General features: G+C 43.5%; 1 long non-coding RNA gene across 1 annotated transcript; it reads left to right on the forward strand.

Annotated features, from left to right (window-relative positions):
• The first annotated feature begins 359 nt into the window (after positions 1-359).
• Positions 360-2,471, forward strand: LOC310761888. The gene is made up of 2 exons (XR_014547728.1): positions 360-825; positions 1,540-2,471. It is a non-coding gene; the product is annotated as an uncharacterized lncRNA (long non-coding RNA).
• Positions 2,472-11,586: the final 9,115 nt, after the last annotated feature.

Consider the following 11,586-nt stretch of genomic DNA (forward strand, 5'->3'; position numbering starts at 1 on the left):
CTGCACAGTGAAAGCAGCAATCCCTCTTGCTGTTCTGGTTTCTGGGGTAGCTGCGCAGCCTGCATTCGCTCCATAAGACGCACACACATTTCCCCTTACTTTTTAGGAGGGAAAAAGTGAGTCATAGAGCAAAAAATACGGTAATTGAAACGCATTGAAAAAGCCTGCAAACAGCCTTTCCACCCCCCTGCTCTGCTCTGCTCTGCTCTGCTCTACCCCTGCTCCGTCCTTTTAGTGATGTCTTTAGGATGTTTCCAGGTCACTTCTGAGTTCGGTGTGATGTGTTTATACATGGTCGTGCACATATTGGACACACGTAATAAGTAAACGCAGCGAGAAAGAAGGTGGATTGGGTCTAGGTAGCAATTGTTAGTGTCAGTCAGATGAATGTAAGATAGCCTCCCTAATGTTTACCCAGGATGAGGATAAAATGGAGATAGTAGCCAGTTTTCTTCAACACACAGTGAGGATTCATGGATGTTATACAACGGTATTTTAATTGTTACATGTAGATTTTGATAAGTGATTGTATTGCACCGAACCTTTCTGAATTTTGTCTATATGCCAATAAAGAATTGAGATTGAGGTGGTACAAGTAAACAAGAATAGCCTTATTATTATTTGTGAGTCAACAGTAAATGCAGTAAATGTCTTGTTTCTATTCTAATGGCACATGAATGCTTAGAAAATATTTTTCTTGTGTTTGTTGTACATTCATGCATCCAAGATGGAATGGATCCATGGAGGGCTTAGTTCCGGAAGCTTCATTTTGACTTCATGTGAGGTGCTTACAAAACTTGAAATCAAATGAGGAGCAGGCTCAAGGTGACTTATTTTCTTGCAGCACGAAAATGCATCTGTGGCAGCTGTTTGGCAAGTTGGCTTTGTCAGCTCCACCTCTGCCTATCTGTTTCAAGCTGCAGCTAAGTTGTGGTATTGCAGCACAGCAGCATCCTACCTTGTCCTAACTTCCACACCCAGCTCAACCCAGGTCTGCCTGGCCCATGTTGGTGATCTCCTTTCTGGATGCCAGCAGCTACAACTGACTCTGTTTTCACGCCCTAGGACCCTTGTACCTACAGGACCGCCTATCCCGGTATGCCCCAGGGAGGACCTTAAGGTCCATAAATAGCAACATCCTAGAGGTCCCAGGCCCTAAGGAAGCCAGATTAGCCTCAACCAGAGCCAGGGCCTTTTCAACTCTGGCTCCGGCCTGGTGGAATGCTCTGTCTCATGAGACTAGGGCCCTGCAGGGTCTGATTTCTTTCCGCAGGGCCTGTAAGACAGAGTTGTTCCACCTGGTCTTTGGCTTGGAGTCAATTTGATTCCCTCCCCCTCTTTCTTTTTCTTTTCTCCTCCTGTGATGAGGCTGCATTTTAATTGTTTTAATGTTTTAATGGTGTCTTTTAATCTTGTTTTTAAGTTGTATTCATTCAACTCATTTTTGTTATTGGTTGTTGGCCGCCCTGAGCCCGGCCTTGGCTGGGGAGGGCGGGGTATAAATAAAATTTATTATTTATTATTATTTTCATTGGGCAGGTGGGAAGAGGTGGGACCAGCTATCCTGCCACATACCGAGGTCCCTTGTGCTAAGTTGGTTCCAGAGAAGGGAGTTTCAAAAACCAGGAAGGGTGGAAGAATTTCTCAGAAGGGGAACTTGGTGCCAAGTCCTGCCAGGATTCGAGGAGCAGCAGAGCTGCTTCTCTTCCTGTTTTGCCTCTTGATACTTTCATGAACCATCATTCTCTTGATTAACATTGTGATCTGCAGCTGGCTATCAGACTTTTGTTCTTATGGGCTAAGATTTAATTTCTCAATAATTCACACGGGCTATGAAAGCCCTTTTTAATTAACTTTGTTCCATAAACAAATGAGTAACCCACCCACCTCCTTCATGATCAGCTCTGCTTCCTTTCTAAAATTGCCATGGTAGCTTTAATATGTCAATAATAATAGCACTGACACAAATCCATTACCTCTATCTATTGTGCCTCAATTCGAAATGAGATTTTCTTACATCATTTAATGTTAATACGCACAGTAAGTGTGGATGGGTGTTAAAGGTCTCCTGTCCCCTAAAATGGCAAATGCAAAAAAGCTTTGCAAATAGTTTTAGGCTTGTCTCCTAATCTGCAGTCCAGACACTCATGTAGAATTCACTGTATTACTAACTTTCAGTACAAAGGTATACATGTCTACTTAGAAGTAAGTCTCTGTATTTAATGACCTGCATAGCAAGATCAACCAAGTCAACAGTAGCCTGTGAAGTCATGTATGGTGCAGATTTACAGTAACTGTGCTTGGTTTTAGTCCCTCACTAAGACTGCAAAAAGTGGAGAGGAGAAACAAGATGGCTGCCATTGTGTACAGCTGCTGGGCTTCCTTCAGTTTTGTGACCCAGAGGTTGTGGAGGTTTGTTCTAGAGGCTGGATGAGGGATGAAAGATAAATAAATGGTTTCTTTATGTAAAATTGTATTCAGCTGATCTATCGGGTACTAATTCTCTGTCTCTGTCTCTGTCTCTGTCTCTTTCTCTTTGGAGTCTCTGTCCTTCACTACCTCCTAAAAAGTTTTCACAGTAGTTTTGGCTGAAGTCTTCAGAGACAATGTCCTGATGCAGAAGAATGTCAGAAGAAATCTATGTTGACAGCACTTAATTAGTCAAGATGATAGCCTATGGAGATGACATTAAAATGTCAAATTATGTCTGTAGAGATAGTGTGACGATGTCAAGACGATGGCCAAAGACTATAGGATACATTCAGGGAATCTGCTAGAATGCCAGAGCTAGAATTATGTAAATTAATTATTTCAATAGCACCTATATGTATATCCCTAGCTTGGAGCATTTAAAAAATAATAAGTGTGTGTTGTTTCTCAAAACAGTGTCATGACATTTTGACACGGACCATATTTCTTCTCAAGCAGCTACAGTTGCCAACTGAGCTGTCCAGAATTTAGGGATCATCCGGAGTTTTAGTTTCCAGAAAGAAGAATGGGGAGCCCATTCTGCACCCTATATTTTTCTTCCATCCACATTTATGTAATTTTGAAAGTTTCATTGGTTTGGGTGCACGAGTGCTGTGTACCAAGAGTTTATTTTATTTAGTTAAAACCATTTCTAATCTGCTTAATAGCTGTTGTTGTTGTTTAGTCGTTTAGTCGTGTCCGACTCTTCATGACCCCATGGACCAGAGCACGCCAGGCACTCCTGTCTTCCACCGCCTCCTGCATTAATAGCTAAATATCTCCAAATCTGTAAGAACACACATACACAGTGTAAAACAGTATGAAAAACGGATTGAAAACAAAACAAAAATTCCCAATTTTAATTTTATGGGTCTGGGAAAGCTGGGACAAAATGGTATGTCTTTACAAAACATTTGAAGCAACTGATGGGTGGTGCATTATAAATAGCAAAGGGGAAAGCATTCCAAAGTCCAGGGAAAAGGGTGAAAAGTACCTGCTTTCAGGTCACTATCCTTTGATAAGAATAAGGTGCAGTGCCACAAGTAAATTTCTGCCAGGTGATCAAAATGATTTCACAAGTGTATACAGGAGCAAGCAACCCCTTCCTGAGTTATTTAGGGCTGTATACATTAGTAACAAAACATTGAACATGACTCAGTGGCTAATCAGCAGCCAGCAGACTTCCCTCTGTACATGTGCAACAAGTACACATCCAGATATTCCACTCAGCCTGGCTGCAGCATTCTGTGGAACAGTTTGTTTCATTAGACATATTGTGCCAAGCGGATATTGGGTAGAGAGAGCCATTCCAGGCATTTACCTGAATCTCAAACTGTGCAAACCTTGTATCCATCCACCTGCATGCACATTGGCCCTGACTTTCCTGTGTTAGATGGGTAGGTTTGTAAGGGACTTGTACTTGCTTCACTTGAATGGGAGTAGAACCCTTCTCATGATTTGGGACACTGCATTATCAGGAGCAGTGGAAAGTTTGAAATGGGCACCAGCACTGTTGGTATTACTCGGTGTTGCAGTGATGCTAATAGAGGACCATGGCTCTTTCATTTTAGAGTAACAAAAACACCACAGAGAGAGAGAGAGAGAGACCTTTGCCAAACATCCCCAAAGCAAATGAGGATGAATGACCATTGCTCTGTAATCACTCCACAAATTTCTATAACCTAACCTCCATACAGGGGGACGCGGGTGGTGCTGTGGGTTAAACCACAGAACCTAGGACTTGCCGATCAGAAGGTCGGTGGTTTGAATCCCTGCAACAGGGTGAGCTCCCGTTGCTCTGTCCCAGCTCCTGACAACCTAGCAGTTCGAAAGCACGTCAAAGTGCAAGTAGATAAATAGGTACCGCTCTGGCGGGAAGGTAAACTGTGTTTCTGTGCACTGCTCTGGTTCGCCAGAAGCGGCTTAGTCATGCTGACCACATGAGCCGGAAGCTGTACGCTGGCCCCCTCGGCCAGTCAAGCAAGATGAGCGCCGCAACCCCATTAGGTCACGACTGGACCTAATGGTCAGGGGTCCCTTTACCTTTAACCTCCATACAAGCTTTGTGCAAGCAAATCAAGATCAGTGTACAGTACCAGAAAACAGGTTTTCTGGAGGAGCCCATAATGTTTCTTGGAGGAATGAAATAATTTAGTGCCCCACACCACCCCTCAATTCTATCTGCCCCACCCTGCATTGCCATTTCCCTCACTCCGCCTCCACTTAGTCCCCCTCTTTTGTTTGCTTATTCACCGCTTTGCTTTTTCCAGTTTCAATGGCCACAATCCCTCCCCCACCTCTACCTTCCTCTGCGCTACCCCCTCCAGACTTTGCTTGTACGCCATTGCTTCACTCCCATCATTGCTCCTGCTTCTTCCACTTAGTTGCTTCTGCTCTCACTTCCTTCCTATCCTTTATTGTCTGTTCATTTGCCTCAGCTCTACCCCTCTTGTTCTCCTTCCACCATCTTCTGCACTCATCTCCAGTCATTTCAATTCAGTGGCATGAAGAGACTTCGTTAAATGCCTCATTGGGTTGCAGATGCATTCAACATTCTCTGCTCCTTTCCCTTTTCTTGATGCAGCTACAAGCAGATAATACAGCACTCCTCTTGAGGGTTATTTTTATTTGTTATGTCTAGAAACCTTGAAACTATGTGTTTCCAAACACCTCCCTTCATTGCTGCTTGGTGGTCCAGTTTGGCTACAAAGCGTGTTCTCCTTCCTGGAGAGCACATGTTGCGGTGGAGTCTGGCACGCCACCCCCTTGTTGCTGGGCGGGATTGTTTGGATAGCCATTAGCAAGGATTGGGTAGTTTCCTGTTACTAGAGAAATTTTGATGTTGCCAATTAAGGGGAAGGGCTAAAAGGTTTTAAATGTAAGATACGCAGCACTGACCGTTCTCTTTGCTGTGTACATCGGAACACCCGCCCACCCTTCCTAGGTATTGGTCTTTGCGTTGACCTTGCTATGCCTGTCACGGAGTCATCTGCTTTGGGGGCAGGAGCCTGGTAGGAATTTTGTCCAGTTGGCTGATTGGCTGGTGCCATCTGGTTTTTGCCTAGTGCGTAGCAAATCGTCACAACTTGTAAGGTTGCGGTTAGGCATATGTTAAAAAATTGGTTGGTGGAGGGGTATGGATTGGCGGTGTCTGCCCCAATGCTGCTGCTGCAAGGGAATTCCCTTAAAGGAATCTAGGGGCTTGCCATCCTTTCATCCAAATCCCTGGTTGGGGTTTGGGCAGCGCAAGCCCCTGGGAGCATGCACGGGGAGGTGAGGGTCTGGTGCCCGGCTCCATGCTCTCCCCAATATTGCTTTCCCTGACTGGCTTTCGCTGGAATCCGGAAGTCAGTCCTGTCCCGATGGCGGTGACAGATAGTCGGAACCAAGCCTAAGCAACCACTCACTTTTATATATTTTAATAAAGTTGTGGCCAAAATTATGCCAAAAACCTTAAAGAAAAATTATGTGTGAATTGTGATTTATTTGGGGGTGGCTTGTGGGACCTCGACATGCAAAGCTCTCAGCATACAGGAAAATAGTTCTGCATTAGAAGGAATTATATTTGTGTTGGGATAAAGCAGTGTGGCATGGCCTTTAGAGCAGATATTTTCCTGTACACTGGCTGGCGCAAATCTTCATCTCAAGAAAGAACTATCATTTCTTTTGAATTCACCTTTCTGAAAACAAAAGGAACAGTTGGAGTCACAACAATCCCCTCTGCTGGAATACTTCCAAGCCTTTATATGCCAAAAACACTGGTGCACGTGCTCTGCTCTGCAACTTTGGGCTCCTTTAGAGAATTACTTCATCCATTACAAATTCATGGTGACTATAATAGGAAGTTAGACCATATCAAACAGGGCTCAATTTCAATAGGGCTCAATAGAATAACACTTGAGCCAAATAATGGACCCTTCTGTAGTGTAATTATCTGCATCTGTTCTGACCCTGTCTTCATTTAACCTAAATTACAGTATCTTTATGGCTAAAGAATATGGTAGTTAGCAGGAGCCATCTTTGCACCAACAGGGCAAGCGGATACAAATTAGAGAGAAAGGCCATGAAGAGTTGTGTAGAAAAAGAATTTTTTTTTGGCAGAAATAGCTTGTCACATAATGGTGAAAAATCTTGCAAAATCATCTTCTCTATACATTTAGTCAAGATACAGGGATCCTGTCCTCCTTTACATTTGGTCATCCTAGCTGCAGTCAAAAAATAATAATCCTTCAGTTTGCTTTTTAAGCCCAGGTGTATTAAACCTTTCATATTTTCAACATCCTGAATGCTAGCATTGTATTGGGGCTGGAGGATTGCACTGATCCACAAAAGGGGATGTGCGGTCTTCACCACACTGACAGGAGTCTTGCAGTTCCTGAATTGTGATTGCAATCTATTGTGTATATTATACACAACTGCCCATTCAATGCCCAGAGCAGGCTAATGTGCATCATGCCAGACTATCTCTCATTGTTCCCCGTTCAAAAGAACAGACTAGGCAATTGGATATGTTAAGAGCCCACACCTAATGGTGCTCTGAATTGCTGCAGCGCAATTGACGAAATGGTATAGAACTCGTCTTCTCCCCCCCTCTCCCCCCTTTTTTTTGACCAGGGGAGGGTGAAATCCATGGAATTTGTTTGTAAAACTATTGCTTGCTGAGACCAATTATCAACGTCAAATATGCAGTTGTCACTTTGGAAACAGGAAATTGCAGCTCTTTGGCAATCCTAATTTTAGGCCACTTCAGTATTGGCATATGTGGATTTGGGTCTGTAGGAATCATGTGATCTGTCTCTCTCATACTCATACCCACTTTGCAAACTAATTTGACATGAATTCATTGATGTCACTTCTGCCCCTTCCATATTCTGTGCAGCCCACTGAAGGATTGGTTGAATTATTTTACATTGGAAAAATGAATTAAAATAATCAATGCTATCACAGACTAGCTGTCAAGTAAGATAAAAGTCAAATGCTGACCCTAGAAACAAAAGATGATATGGAGCCCAGTCTTAAGTATGTTAGTTAAGTAATTCCCACAGTGTTCAATGGGTGTTATTCTCAAGTTAGTGAGCGCAGAATTACCTCCTAAAGCTGCAGTCCTATACATACTTCCTGTTGCTGTTGCTGTTGTATAAATTTGTACACCACCCTTTATCTGAATATCACAGGGCATTTTACAACATAAAAGAACAAAATGAGAACACAAAATACATAACAAAAGAACTCCAAACTTCTCCCACAAACACATTTAAAAGACCACTGATTTTTTTTTTAATCTGCTAAATGCCTAGAGAAATATTTTTGCCTGGTGCCTAAAGATATAAATAGATGGTGCCAGGTGAGTCTCCCTGAGGAGAACATTCCACCAATTGGGAGCCACCGCAGAAAAGGTCTGTTCTCATGTTGCCACCCTCCTGACCTCTTGTAGAGAGGGCATACAAAGAAGGGCCTCGGGTGATGATCACAGGGTCCAGACTGATTAAAAGGGTAAGAGATGGTCCTGGAAGTATTGCAGTCCTGAGCCATTGAAGGCTTTATAGGTCAAAACCATCACTTTGAATTGGGCCCAGAAACTGATTGGCAGCCTGTGCAGTCAGGCCAGGATCAGTGTTATATATTCAAAAAGTCTTTCCTGAGTGAGCAACCTGGCTGCCAAATTCTGCACCAGCTGACGTTCCTGAACCATCTTCAGAAGCAACTCCACATATAATCTAACCTAGAAGTTGGTAGAGCATAGACAATGGAAGTTAGGTTTTCCCTGTCCAGATGGCAGCGCAGCTTGGCCAAAGCTTAGAGGTGGCACTCCACACCACCAAGGCCACCTGAGCCTCAACTGACAGCAGATGATCCAAGAGTGCCCCCAAGTAATGTACCTGCTCCTTCAGAGAGAGTGTAACCCCATCAAGAGCAGGCAACCTCCCACCCATCTGGTCTAGAGAACAACCCACTAAGAGTGCCTCAGTGTTATCTGGACTGAGCTTCAGTTTGTTGGCTCTCTTCCAGTCCATTATTGAGGCAAGACACTGGTCCAGCACTTCCACTGCCACACTCGTAAAGGAGAAGAGCTGTGTGTCATCAACATATCGCTAACAACGTACCCCAAAACTCCAGATGACCCCACACAGCAGTTTTATGTAGATGTTAGACAATATAGGGGATAACATTGAACACTAAGAAGCACCACATTGAAGGCTTGACGGGGCCAAATAACACTCCCAATACATCACCCTCTGGAAATGACCATCCAGGTAGGACCATAACCAACGCAAAACAGTGCCACTCCAACTCAGACAGTTGCTCCAGAAGGATACCGTAGTGAATGGTATTGAAAGCCACTAAGAGATTGAGGGGAATTAAAATGGACATATTTCTGCTGCCTCTCTCTTTACAGAGGTAATCATGCAAGGCGAACAAAGCAGTTTCTGTGCATAAACCAGGCCTAAGCACCAACTGAAATAGGTCTGGAAAATCAGTTTCCTCCAATATCTTACTTCTGACCAAACATTAATATGATGGTGTCACTCTTAATCATTTAACAGTGCATCTCTCTTCTCTTCCCCAACCACAATTGTCCTCTGTTCATCTCTCTCAGCAGACCATGTGTTAACAATATTCAGAAGTATATCAATGCTGCAATACACGGCAGATATCCCACTTTCCTGCCATTTCCTATTACAGAAGAAAACACACTTGTGTCTAGTAAAAGCCACCAGTGGATAACTGAAGCTCAAATTGAAAACTCGGTAATGGTGCCATTTTTATTAAAGTATTTTTCTTGCACCTCTGCTCCTTGGCTATGTCGCATAGACCAAAGAGATCTCAGACATTTTTCGTCTTAATAGAGCTGCCATGAATGGGGGCGGCAGTAGGAATGATAGTCGTGCCCAGTGCACAGACCATTCCAATAAATGGCCAATCTCATTTTCTCCCAAACATAGCACTGCCTTGCCTTACACACTGCACCTCATTTTCTGAGTGACTTTTTGGATAGGCATAATTTAAAATGGAAAAGAATTCTAAGGTACCAAGCTTAATGTCATCATCTTGTGTGGCATGGACTTTAGTTTTATGTTCTGCTTATTTATTTGATTTTTTTTATTTTAAAAAAACACTTCACCAATAAGATCCAATGGCAATTTACAGTATTTAGTGAGAACAATGGAAAACCCAACAATAAAAGCATTCAAATAGAAAAATATACATGGCAGGAATGGCAAACATCAGAGAAAGTATTTAAAAAAACTTAAGTGGCAAAAGGCTGTGCTAGTGCAGGAATGCGCTTGTTCTGAAGTGTAATGTTTTATGGGGTATTTCGTTGCAGAAACAAGATCAGGAAAATCCGTGGTACTGTTGCTGGACAGTCTCATTTCAGATTTCAGGCTGGTTCAGTAAATTACTGGCTGCATGCAGAGAGATCCCACTGCCTCCTTGCTCCTCTGCTCGACAGTAAAATATGGTGCCCTAGAACTTGTTATAGGTAAAGGGACCCCTGACCATTAGGTCCAGTCGTGACCAACTCTGGGGTTGCAGCGCTCATCTCGCTTTATTGGCCGAGGGAGCCGACGTACAGCTTCCGGGTCATGTGGCCAGCATGACTAAGCCACTTCTAGCGAACCAGAGCAGCACACGGAAACGCCGTTTACCTTCCCGCCGGAGCGGTACCTATTTATCTATTTGACTTTGACGTGCTTTCAAACTGCTAGGTTGGCAGGGGCAGGGACCGAGCAATGGGAGCTCACCCCGTTGCGGGGATTCGAACTGCCAACCATCTGATCGGCAAGTCCTAGGCTCTGTGGTTTAACCCACAGCACCACCCGCGTCCCAGAACTTGTTATACCGGTACCCAATAACCTGACTTTGCATTACACTCCCCATGTGAGAGCTCCACCAGTGGAGAATTCTGAAGGTTCTCCTACCAAATGGCTGCAGGCTGGGTACATCTGTACACACTTTACCTGCCTCTTGATGGTCCTCACTGATCTACTGCAGATCTCATTGATCATGCTTAGAAGCAGCATGAAAGCTGCAAGGGTCAATATTGCTGGGGAATGATGCAATATCAATGACTTGCTGCCTGCTAGAGGAGCCCACTAGGTGCCATTTTAACCTGCTTTTCATATCCGTAAATAATACAGATATTACAATGGAATTGGTGTTTCAGTGCTCTCTCATCCACAGGAAATTAAACTCTACAGCTCTACCTCTTGGGACAGTGGGAAGCATGCTGTGATATTTATAATGATTTAAGCACCAGTTCAAAGTGCTTCCCAGCTTTCACATAAATCCAGACAAATAGCACACCACAGACCTGAATTTTTTGGGGGGAGCATTTGTTTGTTTGTTTCAGGCAGAGGTTTTAACTTAGTTTGCTAGTTGGCTTACTTACCAATTTATTTTGGAGGAAGCAATTCTAAAACAGATGGATTTTCTGTTTTGGCCACCTAGGGTGTAAATTCAAATAGATTACAATGGAAGCTGCTGAAGAATGTATGTTACACTTGCTATGCACAGATGTTTGTGTGTTTTTTTGTCCTGGCGAACAGTGCACAATAGCAGAGAGCAAAGTTGGATTTAGCAGATTCAACATTTTAAAACAGAATATGTTCTCCGGACAGTTGGAAAACAAAATAACAGCAGAGTAAGAAAGAGACTAATAAATGCTGTAAGCCACCCAGCCACAGCCAGATGGGTGGGGTATCATCATCATCTTACACCTTCCTATAATATTGTTGCATGCCACCCTAGTCTCCAAGCAGTGCAAAATTCCAGGGGTTCAAAGCATATACCCAGGGTTCAGTTTCCTTGGAATGAGGGACAGCGGAGACTGTGGTATCTTTATGATATATGGTTTATTTACACATATATACAGCCTAAGCCTACAATAGAGGGCCACACAGCATTAACACCCTTGCTTCTCCCATAGTCACAGCCTTAGATTCAAATTGAAATCAAGCATTGGTCTTTCCCAATCTTGTCCCTCAACCTCTGCATTCTAGGCAACAGCTCCCAGTCAAACAAGGGAGTGCAACCGAGCAGCTGTATCTCACTCAGCCAATGATGGAGGCAGGTGTTTCCTTGTTTGCAGGTTTCAGGCAGAAGCTCCCACTGATT

The sequence above is a fragment of the Podarcis filfolensis genome (genome assembly GCF_964270895.1).
Source record: "Podarcis filfolensis genome assembly, chromosome: 4".
Classification (NCBI taxonomy): Eukaryota; Metazoa; Chordata; class Lepidosauria; order Squamata; family Lacertidae; genus Podarcis; species Podarcis filfolensis.